The sequence below is a fragment of the Ziziphus jujuba genome, chromosome 1 (assembly GCF_031755915.1).
Source record: "Ziziphus jujuba cultivar Dongzao chromosome 1, ASM3175591v1".
Lineage (NCBI taxonomy): Eukaryota > Viridiplantae > Streptophyta > Magnoliopsida > Rosales > Rhamnaceae > Ziziphus > Ziziphus jujuba.
In genome coordinates this window covers 8962551-8981909 of record NC_083379.1, presented here as the reverse complement: position 1 = coordinate 8981909, position 19359 = coordinate 8962551, and the positions used below count along the sequence as shown (strand labels likewise).

Below are 19359 nucleotides of genomic sequence, written 5' to 3'. Positions count from 1 at the left end.
AAATACATAAATACAATTTTTTTGAGCTCAATAATTAATAGAAATATTTTCATAAATCTTCTTGAAATTTACTTGCACACAATCTCATTTAAATCGCATTATAAAAGACGTGCACATATTTGAATACACGGATAACATTCTAATTTACATAACATTTCAACAATGATTTAACTATTATTAACAAAATTTCATATCCATGAATAAATAAATATCTAAAGACATAAATATATTTACAGCCATATAAATATACACTTTGTATCGAATCCGTATAATTTCATTTTTTTTTTAAACAATCGTGTAATTGAATATAACAAAAATTTCAATAATATATATATTTATATAAATATATGTATATTTATATGTTCGCTTACACTTATTCATATACGCATACACATTATTTTAACAATTAAGTTAAATATATACACATGCCCAAAAATTCCCAAAATAAATAAATATAAATATATATATATATGCATACATATCAATCTAATGCACATCAACATTATATACCCACACTTATGCACATGCACATATATATACATGAAACACATTTGTATTTACAAATATACACATACACATGTGTACATAAACAGGTATATACACAATACAACTATATTTTCAATTTTTCATATTTCTTATACTAATTTATTCAAAAATGACATCTTTTAAAATACTACACTATGATTTGCAATTAACATATCAATTGAAAGCTAAAGAGGTAAGGAATCCAGTACTAACCTCCATTGGCCTCAATGTCGCCAGTGGTGGCCAAATTTCCCGTCGAAAGCCACTGTCAAGCTCACCTTCTTCGTACGCCACAAATGAACTCGAATCGAGGCAAACGGAGCCCACCATCAGCTTCAGGATGCTCGAATTTGGGGAAAAGGACAAAATATTTGGCCGGAAATGGCCAAAATCCTCCAAATTGAAATGGAGCTCACCGCCGGCTTTTATGGAGTTTCTAGCGCGTCTCTGGCCGTTCTGCTGACGACGAGCACCACAGCATTGCCGGTGTCATGGCTCGTCGATTAAACATAGCGGTGAGGCCTAGGCTGGCCGGATTATGGCAATTTCCCAAGATGAGCAACAGCAACGCAAGGAGAGGAAGGGAGAGTAACCATGGGGAGGAAGAGAGGGAGAGGAAGAAGAAGCTTCGCGAGGAGAGAGGGGGTATTTTCCCACGTGAGGGAGAAGAAAAGAAAAAGAAAAGGAAAATAAATAAACAAATATATAAAATAATATTAAAATAATAATATAATATAGAATAATAAAATGATAAAAAGAAAATAAGGAAATATTTAATTATTACTGACATGTGGCATTTTCTTGTCATGAAACATGACACCCTTTATAATATTACGCGTGGTGTTGCTGTTCACGCACACTAATGATCGATGAATAGAAATTATCTCGGAAAAACTTCACAGGTCCGTAAGTTTCAAACCATATGTCCAAATCAGGCGTGCCGCTAGTATACAAACTCGTATCGATGAGTACTTGACAACTATATATGAGTCAAAACTCAATTTTTCAAGGATAAAAAGTCAACTCCGATACTCTCGGACAGTTCGAATGTCAACTTGTTTTGCTCGTAACTTTCAAACCGTAGCTTCGTTTTCAATGTACTACTAGTCTACGGACTCGGATCAATATCTAATTTACAATGGTACCTTGGTCAGTGCAAAATTCCCTTTGAAGAAAAAGGTCAACATTTTGACCCACTTGGTCAACGATCAAACTTGGTCAACCCTCGGTCAACGTGAAAATTTCCAACGTATTTCGGGACAGGATGTTACATGCTTAGCCATATTTGTGTTTCCACAAATGGAATTCATTCTTGTTTAGTCCTGCTTATTATTTGACAAGTGTTAGAAAGTGATTTCCCTTAAGTTAATTAAGTCCTTCCTATATAGAGGCTAAGTAAAACTTGGAGACCAAGCCAAGTACAAAGCTAGGTAAACTTGGAGACAAAACCAATATGGTAATTGAACTTATGTTCATGCATTTTAGTTCTTGCCTTTAGCATAGCAGGGGGGAAAAAAAAAGCGCTATCATTTCAAGTCTTTCAAAATTTCTCTTCAAGCCAAGTTTTTGCAAGTGAGAAATTTCTTTATATTGAGAAGAAATATAAGTGATTTTGTTCCAAGATTTGTGTTTTTAGTAATAGATTTCCTAAAGCATCAAATTCTTCTCTAGTGTGTGCAAGTAGGAAGGTAAGTAAATCTTCACCTCAACCAATATGTGTTATTTGATGTGTTATATTGACTATGTTAGACTTCCATAATAAGCATAAAATATTTGCATTTCAGATTGACTATTGAAGATATTACATGAGCATGCATTACATTGATGAACATGTCATGTTCATGCAACATACTCTGTGCATAGAAATACTTGCTCATTGATTGTGTAGTTGGCATGCAATGACCCCTAGTACACACAAAGTTGAGGTCATAGATATTATGGGTCCATAAATGGAAATAGTAACATCCAGAACCTAATCCTAACTTATTTAAATTTCAAATACAAATTTACGACTTCAATTTTGAACTCTCTAATTAAAATCTTCCAATCCAAATTTGAATTAATTTTCCAACAAAGCCTCCTTTAATTCAAACTTCATCGGCATCAATCTTGTCCACAGCTTGTAGAATTTCTCAATTGCAATGACTTTTTCAAGCTTCCATCTTTTTGAATCTGGCTTTTCATTTCATCATCTAACAAAAAATCAAGAGAAAATTCTAAGCACTCCCCTTAATTTATTTTTTCAAACACTTTTACTATTTTTTTTTCTTTTTTCTATTGATTGATTATCACTTAAATTTAGGCATGTGCTGTAACAGTCCAGACCACCCGCATTCGATATTGTTCGCTTTGGGCCCAGCCCGCATGGTTTTGTCAAAACGCATCGCAAGGGAAAGGTATCCACACCACCTTATAAGGCGTGCTTCATTCCCCTTTCCAACTGATGTGGAACTTCACAATCCACCCCCCTTGGGGCCCAGAGTCCTCGCTGACACACCGATCTGGGTACTGGCTCTGATACCATCTGTAACAGCCCAGACCACCCGCATGCGATATTTTCCGCTTTGGGCCCAGCCCGCACGATTTTGTCAAAACTTGTCGCAAGGGAAAGGTATCCACACCACCTTATAGCCTTCATGATTGACATTGAGAGTCTTAAGAATAAGAATGACATTGCCAAGGCAGCTATAATCAAGCTTACAGGAATGGTTTATGATGCTGATAACATTCTTACTGATTGCATTGTCAGAGATGAATACGAGAAATATCGGTCTTGCTTCCATTCATCCCTCTCTGATCTAGTGTTTTTGTATAAGACAGGCAAGAAATTGAAAGACATTAATATGAGAATTGAGCAGATTGAGAAGAGCTTGGGTAGTTTCCAAAGAGCACCACATCATAACATCTACACTAAAGATTCAAGCTATGTTAGAGGATTCATGTCCCAGGATTCCTACCCATCTGAGACAAGGAAGCTAATTTGACAAAAATTAAAGAGTGGATTCTTGACACCCAAGAAACACTTTTGCAAATTGCCATTGTGGGGATGGGGGGTTTGGGAAAAACCACCATTGCCAAGAAAATCTATCATGATAATGAGGTAATAAGTCGGTTTGATAAGTTCATATGGGTTTGTGTTTCAAGAGCTTTCAGCAAAGACCATGTTGTGAAGTAAATGCTGGAAAAGTTAGGCAAAAAGGTATATGGGTTTGATAGTAGCCAGTTGTTCGGGGAGCTTCAACAAGTTCTCGCTGATAAGACCTGCCTTATTGTTATGGATGATGTATGGGAAATGGATGTGGAATGGTGGACAACCTTGTGCTCTAATTTTCCAAAACGAGATGGTAAAAGCAGCTGCATCATAATTACTACAGGGAATGAAAACGTTGCTAATGATATGGGTGTTGAAAACTCACGAATCCACAGGCCTGATTTTCTAAATGACATTAACAGTTGGTCTTTGTTCTCCAAATTTGCATTTTCTTCCAATAAGGGAATCTGTCCAAATCCCAAGTTTGAGAAAATAGGAAAAGATATCATAAAGAAGCGTGGGGGGCTTCCACTAGCAATCAAGACAATAGAAGCTTTATTAGCACCAAAGATTGAATCCCTTGCTAGTTGGACTCAAATTTAGGAAAGCTTTCATGACTTGACAACTGAAGGAAGAAGTAAATCAGTTATGGTGTCTCTTCAACTGAGTTATGATGAACTTCCGTCTCATCTGAAACAATGCCTATTGTCTTTCTCCATTTACCCTGAAGACTTCAAGGTAAGAATGGAACAACTAATCCATTGGTGGGTTGGTGAGGGTCTTATCCAGGGGAAAGGCTTAAAATCAGCAATTGAAATGGGGTACGAATACATCTTGCAACTAGTGAAAAGGTGTCTTATCGAAGCTGTGGAACAGCGACGCTATGATGGGAGGATCTATGAATGCAAGATACATGATATGGTGTGGGAATTGATCATCATGAATGCTCAGGAGGAGGCATTTTGTAGCTTTGATGAAAAAGGCCAGCAAAAATTGACAGAAAAGTGTCGGTGGTTAGGTTTCAGCAATGCCATGCAAGGAAAGCCATTAAGAAACAGATTAAAGATTACAGCATTAATGTCACAGGTGTCGAATATTACGAAGCAGGACTTAAGGAATTTTGGGTTGCTGACATCCCTTAGAGTGTTGGATATCTTAAATAGCAACCTGAAAGAGATCAATGCAAAAGAGTTGTTTAAGTGGGTTAGTTCCCTCACACGATTAGCAAATTTGAATCTTGCTGGAGTTCGACGCTTGGAATCAGTGCCATCTTCAATTAGAAAACTCCTCAATCTTCAGCTATTGGTTTTGACGAAATGTGACGACCTGAAAGGATACATCCATCAATTACAACTTTGAGGAGGCTAATCTTATTGGACTTGAGGTCTTGTCCACTTGAGAACCTACCCAAGGGATTGGGAAGGTTATCTCATCTTTAAGAACTCTCTGGATTCATGGTGATGAGTTAGTTGAAAGGAAATAGCTGCCAACTTATTGAGCTTGGAGAACTCAAACAATTGAGAGTACTTCGAATCAACTTAAGTGATGATACTGAAATCTTAGAAAACGAGCTAAACGTCCTAGCTCATCTTGAAAACCTCAAGGTTCTAGCTATTGGTGCTGGCAATTATAAAAGTAACACTTCAGAGATTTTGAAGAAGATGGATCGGATAATTCCTCCTCCAGCTGTCAGGACCCGTCCAAAATTTCTCATCGGAACCCTAGATAAGCCCTGACCCAGGGAAACCCTACCAGATCCTCCAACAGAAAATCCGGCAGAACCTCCCCTAAAGGTTTGACTTACCACAAATTTCCTGCACTGAAAATACACTTCTATACACATCCCCTTATTCCTCCCACAATACTACAATTTAATTCCACATATTTGCAGCACCCCAAAAGAATAATAAGAATCGGTGCATAATTAATGCATAAATTTCCAAGACAGTATACAGAGCTTCATGAAGAACTAATAAGTATAGAATTTATAAAACAAGGATGAAAGAAATATTACAATTGAAATAAATGAAGACAAACATAACTTCTCGAATTACGACAGCGACGGAGATTAAGTTCGCTCCGGAAGAACGTCTACCACTCCTTGCACCTAGGGGAGCAGAATTTAAAATATGAGATGCTAATCATCTCAGTGAGTGACCCTATCTACTGTACAATTTTAATATTAATAATATAATAATAAAAGGAATTTAATTAATCAATACCAAACAATTAAATAAATAATTAAATAATAATTCATTGAAAATAATATTTTCTCTCAAAATCCTCACTATTCACTCTGTTGGAAAGGTTCTCCTTTTAAAACATTTTTACAAAACCCGCTATTTGTATGCCCCAAAAGTCAAGGAATCATTAATTTAATAAATAATAATTAAATAATCCAAATATAAATAAAATGAAATAAAATATAATAAATAAATTTAGAACACTTGCATTAAATAAATATAACATAAAGGAAAAACTTTCAATATATCTAATTCATAAAATTTGATTTAATAAATCAAAATAAAGAATGCCAAATAAAAATGTAATTTAAATAATTAATTAGATGGTAACGCAAATAAAATACATTTAATTTAAATACGATTTTAAAACCTTTAGGGTTTGAAATTTCTATCTGAAAATTTATACTTGACACACCACACCATATACCAGTGATGCCCTCCGATACCCAGCATCCCGAGCACCGTCTGGCGGGGGGGTTAAAGAGAGAAACTTGCATACGGTCGCTTCGGTGTCCCGACAACGCCGCTGCTTAAACCGTCATCCCGGCCATGGAGGGGGTGGCTTATGAGCACTATATAAAACTTGCCTAACTTCGGTCCAATGACAACTCACAGGAGACATTATAACTTGCACGCTCATCAACATATACAGTACAGAACACCAGTACTGTATGAGTGCGTCTAAAATAAATAACCAAATTTTATTATAAAAAGGTACGTAATATTTTCCAAAATTCACTGTGGGAATTATACCATTTTTCGAATTCACATCCCACATTCTTCTTTTAATATCACCAGCATGAATACTTCGATAATATATATAATTTTTCTCATATCACAAAATCCATTGATACAATTATAAAATTTTCAAATCCATCAACTTTCATTTCCATCAACTCAAATATACAATTTTCCAATGGCATAAATATTTTTGAAACATAATTCTTTAAAACAATATTTTTCTCCAATCCTCAAAATCCATTTAAATCAACAAATCCTTAAAACCACATAAATTTCATATACAATTAATTCATATAATTGTGCACAATAATTGAATAATAACCATAGCAATAATTAAAATAAATCAAACCACAATTTCTTTAAATTCTCAAATATATTCTTTTGGCACCAAAACATATATTAAAAACATTATAATTTAGCAATACAATTTATATGGCAATTCTCTTAATATCAAATACATAAAACATATTTATCAAATATTTAATTATGAAATATTCCAACAATGAAATTTGATAATAATTACTAAAATCTCAAATTCCTTAAAACCAAAATATTTTATAATACACAAATATTTAATTCCATTCAATTTTGGCACCAAAATTCCAAATATAAATTTACTAAATATTCAACACATCAAACATATTTTTCAAACAACCAATTCACACAAAATATATATATCTTAACATTCCAAAATAATTTTGAAGGTGGGTCACTCACCTTAAGCACGTGTATCAATCAAGATCCTCGGCAGGATCAACTCCACTATCCACACGTGCACCTAAAATATCCATAATACACAAAACCAATTATTTTAATATTTTACTCGGGTAACTCCCAAATGGGTACCCGAGGAGCGAACACAAACGACAACCAAAATCGATGAGTAATATACCGAATCGAAGCTTGGGTAACGAGGATTACGAATTCGGTCTTACTTCCCAGAGATCGGACCCGAGGTGGCCGGAATCTCGCCGGAAAGCTTTCGGGATCCAACACTTCGATGCTCTCAACCCTTTGAGATTTGAGGAAAGGAGACACCGGATTTGGGTTCAAAGGGTCGGAATTAGTGGGAAAGGAGGGGCGGTGTAGTCGGAAACTCGCCGGAAAGTGAATTTTCCCGGGGACCCGCCGCGGTCGCCGGAACCCATCACCGCCAGCAGCGTGTCCGGTGGCCACTGGCCGTGATTTTTGGTGGGAAGGTAGATCTGGTGGTGGGTAACTCAATGGGACTGGTGGTGAGGCAAACGGTGGCCGGAATAGGGAGAAATCGGGGTTTGAAGGAATCGGCACCGCCGCCGGAAAAAGCCTCGATCCGGGCGCGTTGGCAGTCGGTTGGCCGTGGTTTTTGGCTGACCTGCCGGTTTTCAGGTGGTCTTCAAGGTGGGGTGGCGCGTGTGAGGAAAGGGTGGCCGAAAAAAGGCCAAGTGATGGTGGCCGGTCGGTTCTCTCTCTAGCTCCCTCTCTCTCTCTCTCTCTCCTTTCCCCACCGGCTCACCCGTTTTACCAAAATAAAAGCCACCATGGGTGACACTGTTCACTCATGGGATTGGCTAAAATTGCGACACGTGGCACACACTGTTCACTCAAGCCAAATACATTAAAATATTACGGTATTCGGAAAACTTCACATGTCCATAACTTTTTACCCAGATGTCCAATTTAAGCGTGCCGCTAGTCTATGAACTCGCATCAACGAGTATTTTACAACCATACAAAAGTCAAAACAAAATTCTACAATCATAAAAAGTCAACTCCCCGCACCTTTTGGACAGTTTGAATCTCGACTTGTTTTACCCATAACTTTCAAACCGTAGCTCCGTTTTCGACGTGCTACTAGTCTACGAACTCGGGACATCATGTACTTCACTAAAGTACCACGGTCAACTAGAAATTTCAACCGAAACAAAAAGTCAACTTTTGACCCACTCGGAGCTTTATCTTTGGAATGACCATCGCACAACTCTGTTATTGTGGGTTTGTCCCTCTCGACTTGCTAGATTGCAATATCTTTCCATTGAAAATGGTGATCTTATCAAATTAACCCTAGAGATTGAGGATGACAATCAGCACACTGCTTGGAACATCAAGGGTTTGTGCTTGAAGTACTTGGCTCGATTGGATGTGAGCTAGACAGACTTGCAAAATGATATGCTTGTGCTATGCTACATGGACGTTAGTCATTGCTACAAACTAAAAGGTTTCCTTATTCTGTCAAGTCTAAAGTTGTTTTGGAGAAAAAAATCAGGATCTTGGCCAAAAAATTAAGATTAAAGAAGCCATAATGTCCATGTAGTCCTTTAATCTTGTGATGTCGCAATTAATATTATTTGCTTTCTATGCATTGATGATGATGTTGTTGTTGTAATATGTGTGGTGTGTGGATATTTTTATGCTTTATTCTATTGGCCTTATTCTGTAATATTGGTGTTGGTGTATTTTGTGTATAATTGAAATAACTTTAACTATAATTTTGTTGATTCCATAGCAATTTTATTAAAGTTAAGAAGTTTGTGAGGGATATCTTCCACTCTATGCCTTTTCACTTCCATTGGATGAAGGAACAAAATCTTATCACAACGCTCAAAACTTCAAACATTGATATTAGTTAGGTGTTATAGACATGGAATTGATTCTATAAACTATGCTAAAATTTATTCTCAATACATAATTTATAAAATTTTGAATAATCATATCAATGAACTAATAATAATAAAAGTAATATTTAAATATTTAATTAAATAAAATCTCAATTCGAAGTAGATAATAAAATACAAGAAAATTCATGTTAAAACCTCAAATTAAAATAAATAATAAAGACATGCATAAGTGCATTTCCAAACATTAGTTTAAAATGAATAATAAAATTTTGATAAATTACATCTTAAAGCATTAAAATAAAATAAATTATAAAAACCTGATTTAATACATTTCAAATCTAAATATATTTAAAACATTTTTGTTTTGAAGATTTTGTCGAGAAAATAATCTGATGCACCACACTATATGTTAGTGGTGCGAGATGGTACCCAGTGTCTTCAGCACCATTCTGACGGGAAGGTTAAAGAGAGAAACCCGCAAATGGTAGCCTTGGTGTTCCAACAACACTGATGCTATCAACAGTCATCCTAACCACGGAAGGAGGATAGCTGATGCTCACTATACATTATACCTACCTAGCCTCAGGTCCATGATTCCCATAGAAAGACTCTATATACTTGCACACTAACGATCACAACATATACAGTACAAAAAACAAGTGCTATGTGATGCATCTAAAATCATAAAATTGTAAATCGCATAAATATCACCGAGTTTATTACATCCTTTTAAATCCATTAAAATTCCCCCTTTCTTTAAATTATCGCCATAAATCCATCAATTTGAATCCATTAATTTTATCACAATGAAAACAAATCCACAAATATTTAAATGCATAAATCCATTTTTAAGCATAATAATTTAAAACAATTATTTTCTCAAATGCTTAAATCTAGTGTTTGAATCAAAAATATCATGAAAACCACATAAAATTCATATATAATTAGATTCATATAAACACAATTATTATTCATAAAAAAATCAACAATAAATTTAACAAAATTAAAACAATAATTCTTTAAAACCTCAAAACACATATTGCAGTAATACATATCTTAAAATTTATCATAAACTAGCAATATAAATTTAAATGGAAATTCTCTTAAATATTAAACAGATATTATTATTCATAATTTCAAACAACATAAAATATATATTTTTCAATAGGCCCAAAATAGCTTTTGAAGGAGGATCACCCACTTCAGGTTCCTGAATCAATCAAAAATCTCCATTGGATCGGTCTCACGAATCACATGCATACTTAAAATATCAATATTACACAAAACTAATTAAAATAATATTTTACTTGGATATATTACACATAGGTATCGAAGGGAGCTCACACAAACGTTGCCCAAAATATACAAATGATATACCAAAACGAAACTTATAACAAGAGGATTACGGATTGTGTCTTACCTCCCAGAAATTAGACTTGTGGTGGTCGGAATCTATCCAGGAAGGATTCCAACTAAACATGCTCAAATCTCTCAATTTGTTAAGAATTGGAGGGAAAAGGCCTCAGATTTGAGTTTAGGGAGGTCAAATTAATGGGAAATGGTAGGTGGGATCATCGGAAACTTGCCAGAACCAAGTTTTATGGCGAGCTACCATCTTCATTACCAATAGTGCATTCGATGGCCACTGGCTGTAAAAATTAGTGGGGAGGTAGATCAGAGGGTGGGTAACTTGATGGGACTAGCAGTGTCAAAAATGGGTGGCCAAACCGAGAGAAATCGGCCAACGAAGCTGACAACACCGTTGCCAGAAATTGCTCCGATTTGGGCTTGTCATCAGCAATCTGACCGTGATTCTTAGCCAGTCTGTAACACCCCGTCCCAAATCACATTGGAATTCATGCACGTTGATCGAGTGGATCCAAAGTTGACTTTTTGTTCCAGTTGAAATTTCTAGTTGACCAGGGTACCGTGGCGAAGTGCACGATGCCCCGAGTTCGTAGACTAGTAGCACGTCGAAAACGCAGCTACGGTTTGAAAGTTATGGGCAAAACAAGTCGAGGTGCAAACTATCAAAAAGGTACCAGGAGTTGACTTTTTACTGTTGTGTAATTTTGTTTTGACTCTTATATGGTTGTAAAGTACTCGTCGATACGAGTTCATAGACTAGCGGCACGCTTAAATCGGACATTTGGTTAAAAAGTTATGGACGTTTGAAGTTCGCCGGATATTGTAATATTTTATTATATCTGGCTTAAGTGCATAGTAATGCCACATGTCATCACCTGATTGGTCCACATGGATGAACAGTATCACCCACGGTGGCTTTTATTTGGCAAAAACATCGGGGAAGAGAGAGAAAGAAAGAGAGAGAAGCCGACCAGCCGCATGAATCATTCAATTTTTCGGCCGATTCTTGCTACACGGGCCGGCCAGACGGGACCACCGTCCCATTTCTGGCCAAACCCCAAAATCTCACGACCGATGGTCGCCGGACGTGCCCGGATCGAGGCAGCGAAGCTCGACGGCGATTTTCCCCTCCACCGCCGTTTGACCCCTTTCCGGCCATTTTCAGGCCACACGCGCCAGCCATCCCTCACCACCTCCTCATTTTCGGCCAGCCCACCAAATTTCACGGCCACCGGACCTCCGACGCACCAGGATCGGAGTGTTTTTCGGCGAGGCGCCGAAAATCTTCAAATCCCGATCTCTCAGCCGTCCGGTCTCCATTTGCCTCACCGTCGGTCCCATTTGAATTCTCTCCCCTCGATCTACAAAACCACCAAAAATCTCAGCCAACGGCCACCGCATGCGCCGCCGCCGGCAATGGTTGCCGGTGACCGCGGCGGCTCGCCGTAAGTCACTATTCCGACGAGTACCCAGTTGCACCGCCGGTCCCTGTCCACTGATTCCGACCTCCTGAATCCAAATCCGGCATCCTTTTCCGCCAATTCACGACGGTTTGGGAGAATTGAGGAGTCGAATCCCGAAAGCTTTCCAGTGAGATTCCGGCCACCTCGGGTCCGATCTCCGGAAAGTAAGACTGAATCTGTGATCCTCATCACTCAAGCTTCGATTCGGTATATAACTCGTAACTTTTAGTTGTCGTTTGTGTTCGCTCCTTGGGTACCCAATTGGGAGTTACCCAATTAAAATATTAATATATTTGGTTGGTGTACTGTGGATGTTTTAGGTGCGCGCACGAGTAGTGGAGTTGATCCTGCGGAGGATCTTAGCTGATATACGCGCTTAAGGTGAGTGACCCACCTTTAAAAATATTTTGGGGCAATTAATTATATTTAATTGGTGTTTAATTGGTATTTGAATTATGCTCATGTGGTACAATTTAATTATTATTTTATTGTGAGTTAATTTTAATTATTATGCATGAGCAAGGTATTTTCGGTAATAATTTGTATGTGGTTTTAAGTAGTATTTTTGGGCATAATTGGCTTAAATATTTTATGAAAATATTTGTTAAATTGGTGGTTTAATTTCATAATTATGCCCACGGTATTTTAATTGTTAAACCTTGTATTACGAGAAAAATTATGGTTTTATTGGTTATCGATGTTTACGTACCGGTTTGTTAAATGAAAATATGTGGGATGGTAAGTGCGAAAATTTGGTATATTTCCCACGGTAATTTTGGAAAGAACGGTACGGTTGATTTAATAATTATTTCAGACGCATTCATATAGTATTGGTGTTCTGGTGTATATATATGTGGTTTAGCACGCAAGTATTATGTCTCCCGTGAGCTGCCATTGGACCGTGGGTAGGCAAGTTTGATATTGGCCACAGCCGCCCCCCTCCTTGGACGGGATGACGGTTTCAGCAACGGTACTGTTGAGATGCCGAAGTGCCGTTTGCAAGTTTCTCTCTTTAACCTCCCCGCCAGTCGGTGCTCAGGACTCTGGGTATCGGAGGGCATCACCGGTATATGGTGTGGTGCGTCAAGTGTAAATTTTCAGACAAAATTTCAAACCCCAAAAATGTTCAAGAATTATTTATTATAATTTAGTACGTTTTAATTATAGTTGGGGTATTTATTTATTATTGTTTATTAAATTGTTTGATCCCTTGGTTTTCGGGAAATACGAATATCGGGTTTTGTGAAAATGTTTTAAAAAGAGAACATTTCCAACGGAGTGATTAGTGAGAGTTTTGAGGGAAATTATTATTTCCAACTGCTATTATTTATTTACCTATTTAATTGCCGGTATTACTTAAATTCCCTTATTGTTATATTATTACTATTAAAAGTGTTCAATAGCTAGGGTCACTCATTGAGATGATTAGCATCTCACGTTTTTAAGTTCCGTTCTCTTAGGTGCAAAGGGTGGTAGACGTTCTTCTGGGGCGAACCAATTCTCCGCCGCTATCGTGTTTCAAGAAGTACTTTTGTACTCGTTCATTTCAGTTGTATTATTTCTTTCATCTTTGTTGTATTTTCTATTGATTAGTACTTCATGAAGCTCTGTATACTATTTGGACACTTATGTTTTAATTATGCACTGGGTTGCTATTATTGTTGTGAAGTGCTGTAAATTTGTGGAATCAATTTGTAGTATTGTGGGAGGAATAAGGTGTAACACCCCGTCCCGAACCATGTCGAAATTTTTGCACATTGACCGAGGTTGACTGTTGACCGTTGACCGAAGGAGTCAAAAGTTGACTTTTTTTTCGATTGGAATTCTAGGTTGACTGAGGTACTGTTACGAAGTACACGTTGGCACGAGTTCGTAGACTGGTAGCACATTGCAAACGGAGCTACGGTTTGAAAGTTTTGAGCAAAACAAGTTGAGGTCCAAACTGTCCAAGGGGTGCCGGGGTTGACTTTTTATTCATGCAAGCTTGAGCTTTGACTCATGCATGGTTGTGAAGTGCTCGTCGATACGAGTCCGTAGACTAATGGCACGTCCAATTTGGACATGTGGTTTGAAAGTTATGGACCTGTAGAATTTTTCAAATACTGTATTATTTTAATATTATTTTTAAACGCGTAACAAGGTGCCACGTGTGACTTAATGAAGGTAACCATGTGTCACCATGGTGAAATGCCACATGTCAACCATGTTTAAAATCAAATTATTTTATTATTATTTCAAATAATAATATTATTATGTAATTGTTTAATTATTTTTCTTTTTCTTCTCCTTTTTCTTTTCTTTTACTTTTTCTTTTTCTTTTTTCCCCACGTGGGAAAACAGCTTCTCTTCTCTTTTCCTTTCTTCCCTTCTTCTTCCCCGAGCCCGACAGAGACACACACGCAGAAATTTTTTTTTCTCCCTTTCTCTCTCCTTTGACTCTCTCCCTCTTTCTGTTTGACAGGCGTTTGGTCGGATTTCAGTCGCCGGAATGCCACACGCATCGACCACCGGTGTAGCCCACCTCCTCGCGACCTCGGCCCTCAAATTTCCCGGCCCATCGCCGCCGGACTCGCCCAGATCGGGCCGGTGAAGCCGGCGGCGGCCAGTTATGTTTTTCCGGTGATTCTCGTCGTTTCCGACCAACCCAGCCCGACCCATACCTCTATCCCACCATTTTCGACCCCTCTGAGTCCATTTCCAGGGTTATATTGCCCAAAATCCCCACCGTTTGAAAGATCCCTCAAGTTTAAAACCGGCCAAAGCTTCCCGACCAAATTCCGGCCACGTCCAGTGGAATTGGGGTCGATGGAGACCGGATTTGTAATCCTCGTTGCTCAAGCTTCGATTCGGTATATTATTCGCCTATTTTGGTTAACGTTTGTGTTTGACCCCCCGGGTACCGGGTATTATTTACCGGATTAAAATATTAATTTATTTGACTGTCTGTAAATTTTGTTCTAGGAGCACCGGTGAGTCATGGAATTGATCCCATAGTGGATCATGGGTTAATTGCGTGCTCCAGGTAAGTGACCCACCTTTAAAAATATTTTTCGGGTAATTAATTGTATTTATGTGGTATTGATTTGGTATCTGTAATTTATGCTCATGTGGTGTATTTTAAATACAATCAGGAAAAATATTATTTTATATATATATATTTACCCATTGGTGCTAAATGAAATTTTGGGGTCATTAGAAAATTCCCGATTATTATTTTATTGTGATTAAATGGTATTTATTACACATGAGCAAGTATTTTTCAGAAATTAATTGTGTCTGGATTTTATATCATTTTTGGGCAATTGATTATGTTTAATTGGTATTTAAATTGGTATTTAAATTATGCTCATGTGGTGTGATTTAATTATGGTTTTATTGTGGTTTAATTTATTATGCATGAGCAAGGTGTATTTCGGTAGTATTTGTACGTGGTTTTAAGTAATATTTTTCGGGCATAATTGGGTTAAATATTTTACGAAAATATTTGTTTAAATTTTATAAATTATGCCCGCGGTATTTTTATGGTTGCATCTCGTACTTCGAGAAAATTGTGGTTTGTTGGTTATCAATGTTTCGTACTGGGTTATTAAATAAAAATACGTGGGATGGTAAGTGTGAGAATTTAATGTATTTCCCACGGTGATTTTGGAAAACGGTACGGTTGGTTAATAATGTTTATTTTTAGACGCACTCATACAGTATTGGTGTTCTGGTATATGGTGTATGGACACGTGGTAGTGCGCAGGTATTATGTGGTTTAGCGCGCGGTTATTACTTCACCCGTGAGTTGCCATTGGACCGTGAGCAGGCAAGTTTATTTATTTGTTGTTATTAAATTATTTGGTCCCTTGGTTTTCGGGGAGTACGTACATCGGGTTTTGTGAAAATGTTTTAAAAGGAGAACATTTCCAATGGAGTGAATAGTGAGGGTTTTGAGAGAGATTATTACTTCAAATATTATTTATTTATTTATTTATTTAATTGTTCGGTATTGCTTAATTAAATTCCTTTATTTTTATATTATTAATATTAAAGGTGTACCGTAGATAGGGTCACTCACTAAGATGATTAGCATCTCACACTTTTAAATTCCGTTCCCCTAGGTCCAGGTTGGAGACGTTGATTGTCCGGGGCGAGCCCAACGTCTCAGTTCGTTGCCGAAGGTTCAAGAAGTTTTTCTTCCCTTTTTCCTCTTGAACTTGTATTGTTTCTTTATCTGTCATTTTATAAATTCCACATTTTTTGTATAATGCTCTGTATACTGTATTGGACGTGTAATTGTTTTATTTATGCACTGGACTGTTGTTGTTTTTGAGAAGTGCTGAAATTTGTGGAACAACTTGTAGTTTGTGGGAGGAATAAGGGGATGATTATAGAAGTGTGTTTTCAGTGCAGGTAATTTATGATAAGTAAATCCCTTAGGGGAGGCTCTGTCGGATTTTCCATCGGAGGGTCCGGTAGGGTTTCCCTGGGATCAGGGCTTGTCTAGGGTTCCGGGGAAGGAATTCTGGACTGGTCCTGACATAAGGGGGATGAATTTAGAAGTGTGTTTTTAGTGCAGGTAATTTTTGGTAAGTCCTACCCTTAGGGGAGGTGCTGCCAGATTTTCCGTTGGAAGGTTCGGTGGTATTTCCCTGGGATCAGGGCTTGTCTAGGGTTTCGGGGAAGGAATTCTGGACGGGTCCTGACACAGTCAGTTGATTTCAAGGTGGGTCACACAGTGGTCAAGCACATATGGGTTGGTGGTGGTTGGAAACAGGTAAACGGTAGTTGGTTGGTTCTCTTCATCTTCCTCTCTCCTCTTTCTCTTTTCTCTCTCTCACCTTCACCTCACATGTCCCACAAATTAAAAAATCATCGGTGGGTGCCGCTATGCAACCACGAGTTGATTAAATAAGTGACATGTGAGACAATGTCGGTGGATACTGTGCACACGTTTTCCACACGCATATAGTTGTGGACATGATAATACAAGCTTAGAAAAGTCTTACAGGTCCTTAACTTTTTAATTAAGTCCCCAAATCAAGCATGCTACTAATCGATGAACTCATATTGGTGAGTACTTGATAACCATACATAAGTCAAAACAAAATTTTACAACAATAAAAGGTCAAACACGGCACCACTCGAACAGTTCGAATCCCAATTTGTTTTACTCGTATATTTCAAAATGTAGCTCCATTTTCAACGGTCAATGCAAAATTCTATCTCGAACAAAATGTCAAAATGGACCCCACTTGGTCAACGGCGGTCAAACTCTGTCAATGTAAGAAAAATTCTGATAGGACCCCACTTGGTCAACGGTGGTCAAACTTAGTCAATGCAAGAAAAATTCTGATATACTCTAGGATGGGGTGTTACACATAATCTTCAGGAGATTTCCTTTTCTATCGACAAATTCCAACAGTCGAAAAGAGTGAAAAACCTCTTCAGAGCTACAATGTGATTTGGCAGTTCTACCTGCATCCAAGCAGTTGACAAATGTCTGGTTATGAAGCCATAAGATGCAGAACAAAAATTCTTTACACTTCAAATCACAAATTTACACGTACTCAATTATATAGATATGAAATTGACACTATAAACTGTGAGGAAATTCCAATTACCAATCTCCATAGCTTTGATAAATCTTGAGTAGCATTTTTGAAGATAAAAAGAAGATATTGAAAGGATGGTGAATTGTAGAAAGTGATAATAAATGACAGCATGCATTAAAAGGTTTAATAAGAAACATAAATGATCAAGAAAGCATGTCATACATGGTAATTGTACATTTCTATGAGATAGGTTTAAATTCAAATCACAAGCGATTGGATTCAAATTATTTTACAATAGCACAATACACAATTTACTTGCTAACATACACTCACAATACAAGCAAGAGCACCAAATGGACCTCACTTCACTCGTTTCTATCTGTGATTACTTCAACTTTGGTCTCACTTGCTTTCTTCACACTTGCTATCTTTTTAAACTTTCACATAAACATTCTTTATTTTTTACACTCTCAGTACAATTTCACACTTTCTGACATGAAATTTAGTAGACCAACAAGCACAATAAAAAATAGTGTGCTTTCATTGCACATTAATCATCAGAAAAAGCTAGGCATGCCGAAGCTCTACAACACCATCATCTTCCTGTAGAGATTTTATACAATTTTGGCAAAGCTTCTGGGTGGAGTCAGGCTTCCAAATATCATCAATAGTTTTCTCACCTGTCAGAATACTCACAACTTCAAACATTGTGGGCCTAAAACTGGTGGATATATTTGATGTGATTCCGCCCGAGCCCGCTCAACCGATAACCCGCTGGGGTGCTAACCCAACACGAATGAAGACTAGGCCAATCACAAAAGCTCAAATTAAGAGATTTAAGGACAACCTGGGAGTATTTATACAGGGGGTAATCAATCTCAACAGAGCTTGTCCATACTTGAAGATACAAAGCCTATTCTAAGCATCCAAATGGTGAAAGCCGATACGGACCCGGGTAGCAGTTTTGGTGCAAATATGGACAACGGGCAGCATGAAATGGTTCCAACTCTTTATGGATTCAATAAATATGTCCAAGAGGATATGGAATCAAGTCAAGCCAGCTTCAAAGGCAATCAAAAAGGGGTTGTACGGACAGCTTCAAATTTGGCCTGTTTTTTACTGTATTTTGTGTTGGTTTTACTGTATTTTGCTGAGTTGGCTTTTTCTTCCTCTTCCAAGCATGGCCAACGTGTGGGACTTCATATTCAGCTTATTTGGTATCCTACAAAGCATATTGAAGCTGATTTGGAGCTCAATTTGGTCAAAGATTGGTCAAAGTCAACTTAGTCAAAAAGCTAGTATTATAGTTTCCTTATTTGATTCTACTTTTTGTTTTAGGAAATTACCATTACTTTTTAGTTTTTATTTATTTATTTTCTGGAAAAATAAGTTTAGGAAATTTATTATTTTATTATTTTCATTGTAAATTAATTAATTCCTAATTCAAAATAAAGGAATTAATTAATCCAAATTAGATTATGAAAGGAGTGAGAATTTCGGCCACCATAGAACTCTTTATTGTGTGGCCTGTTTTTCCTAGGGTTTTTAGGGTTTATTTTGTTTCTTTCAAAGCCTATTTAAAGGCTTATTTTTCAATAAGAATACAACTTTGATTTGATTAAGAAAATACTTGTGAGATTAATTATCTCTTTGTTCTTTGAGAATACCTAAAACACCATTAGAGAATTGGTTGTTTTAGCTTGACTTATCAATAGGTTTTCCATCACCTATTGTGGCGTCTACATTATACCAAGGTTTCTAACCACAGGTTGGTTAGGGGTTGAGGTCAATTCCATTAGAACTTGAACTTAATTGAGATCCGAACTAATATAATACGGGTTTAGGAGCAGGTCG

The 19359-nt window shown here is 37.2% G+C and overlaps 1 pseudogene; it reads left to right on the top strand.

Moving 5' to 3' along the window:
* Positions 1-3161: 3161 nt before the first annotated feature.
* LOC132804063 (disease resistance RPP13-like protein 4) lies at positions 3162-4915 on the top strand (annotated as a pseudogene).
* The last annotated feature ends 14444 nt before the right edge of the window (positions 4916-19359 follow it).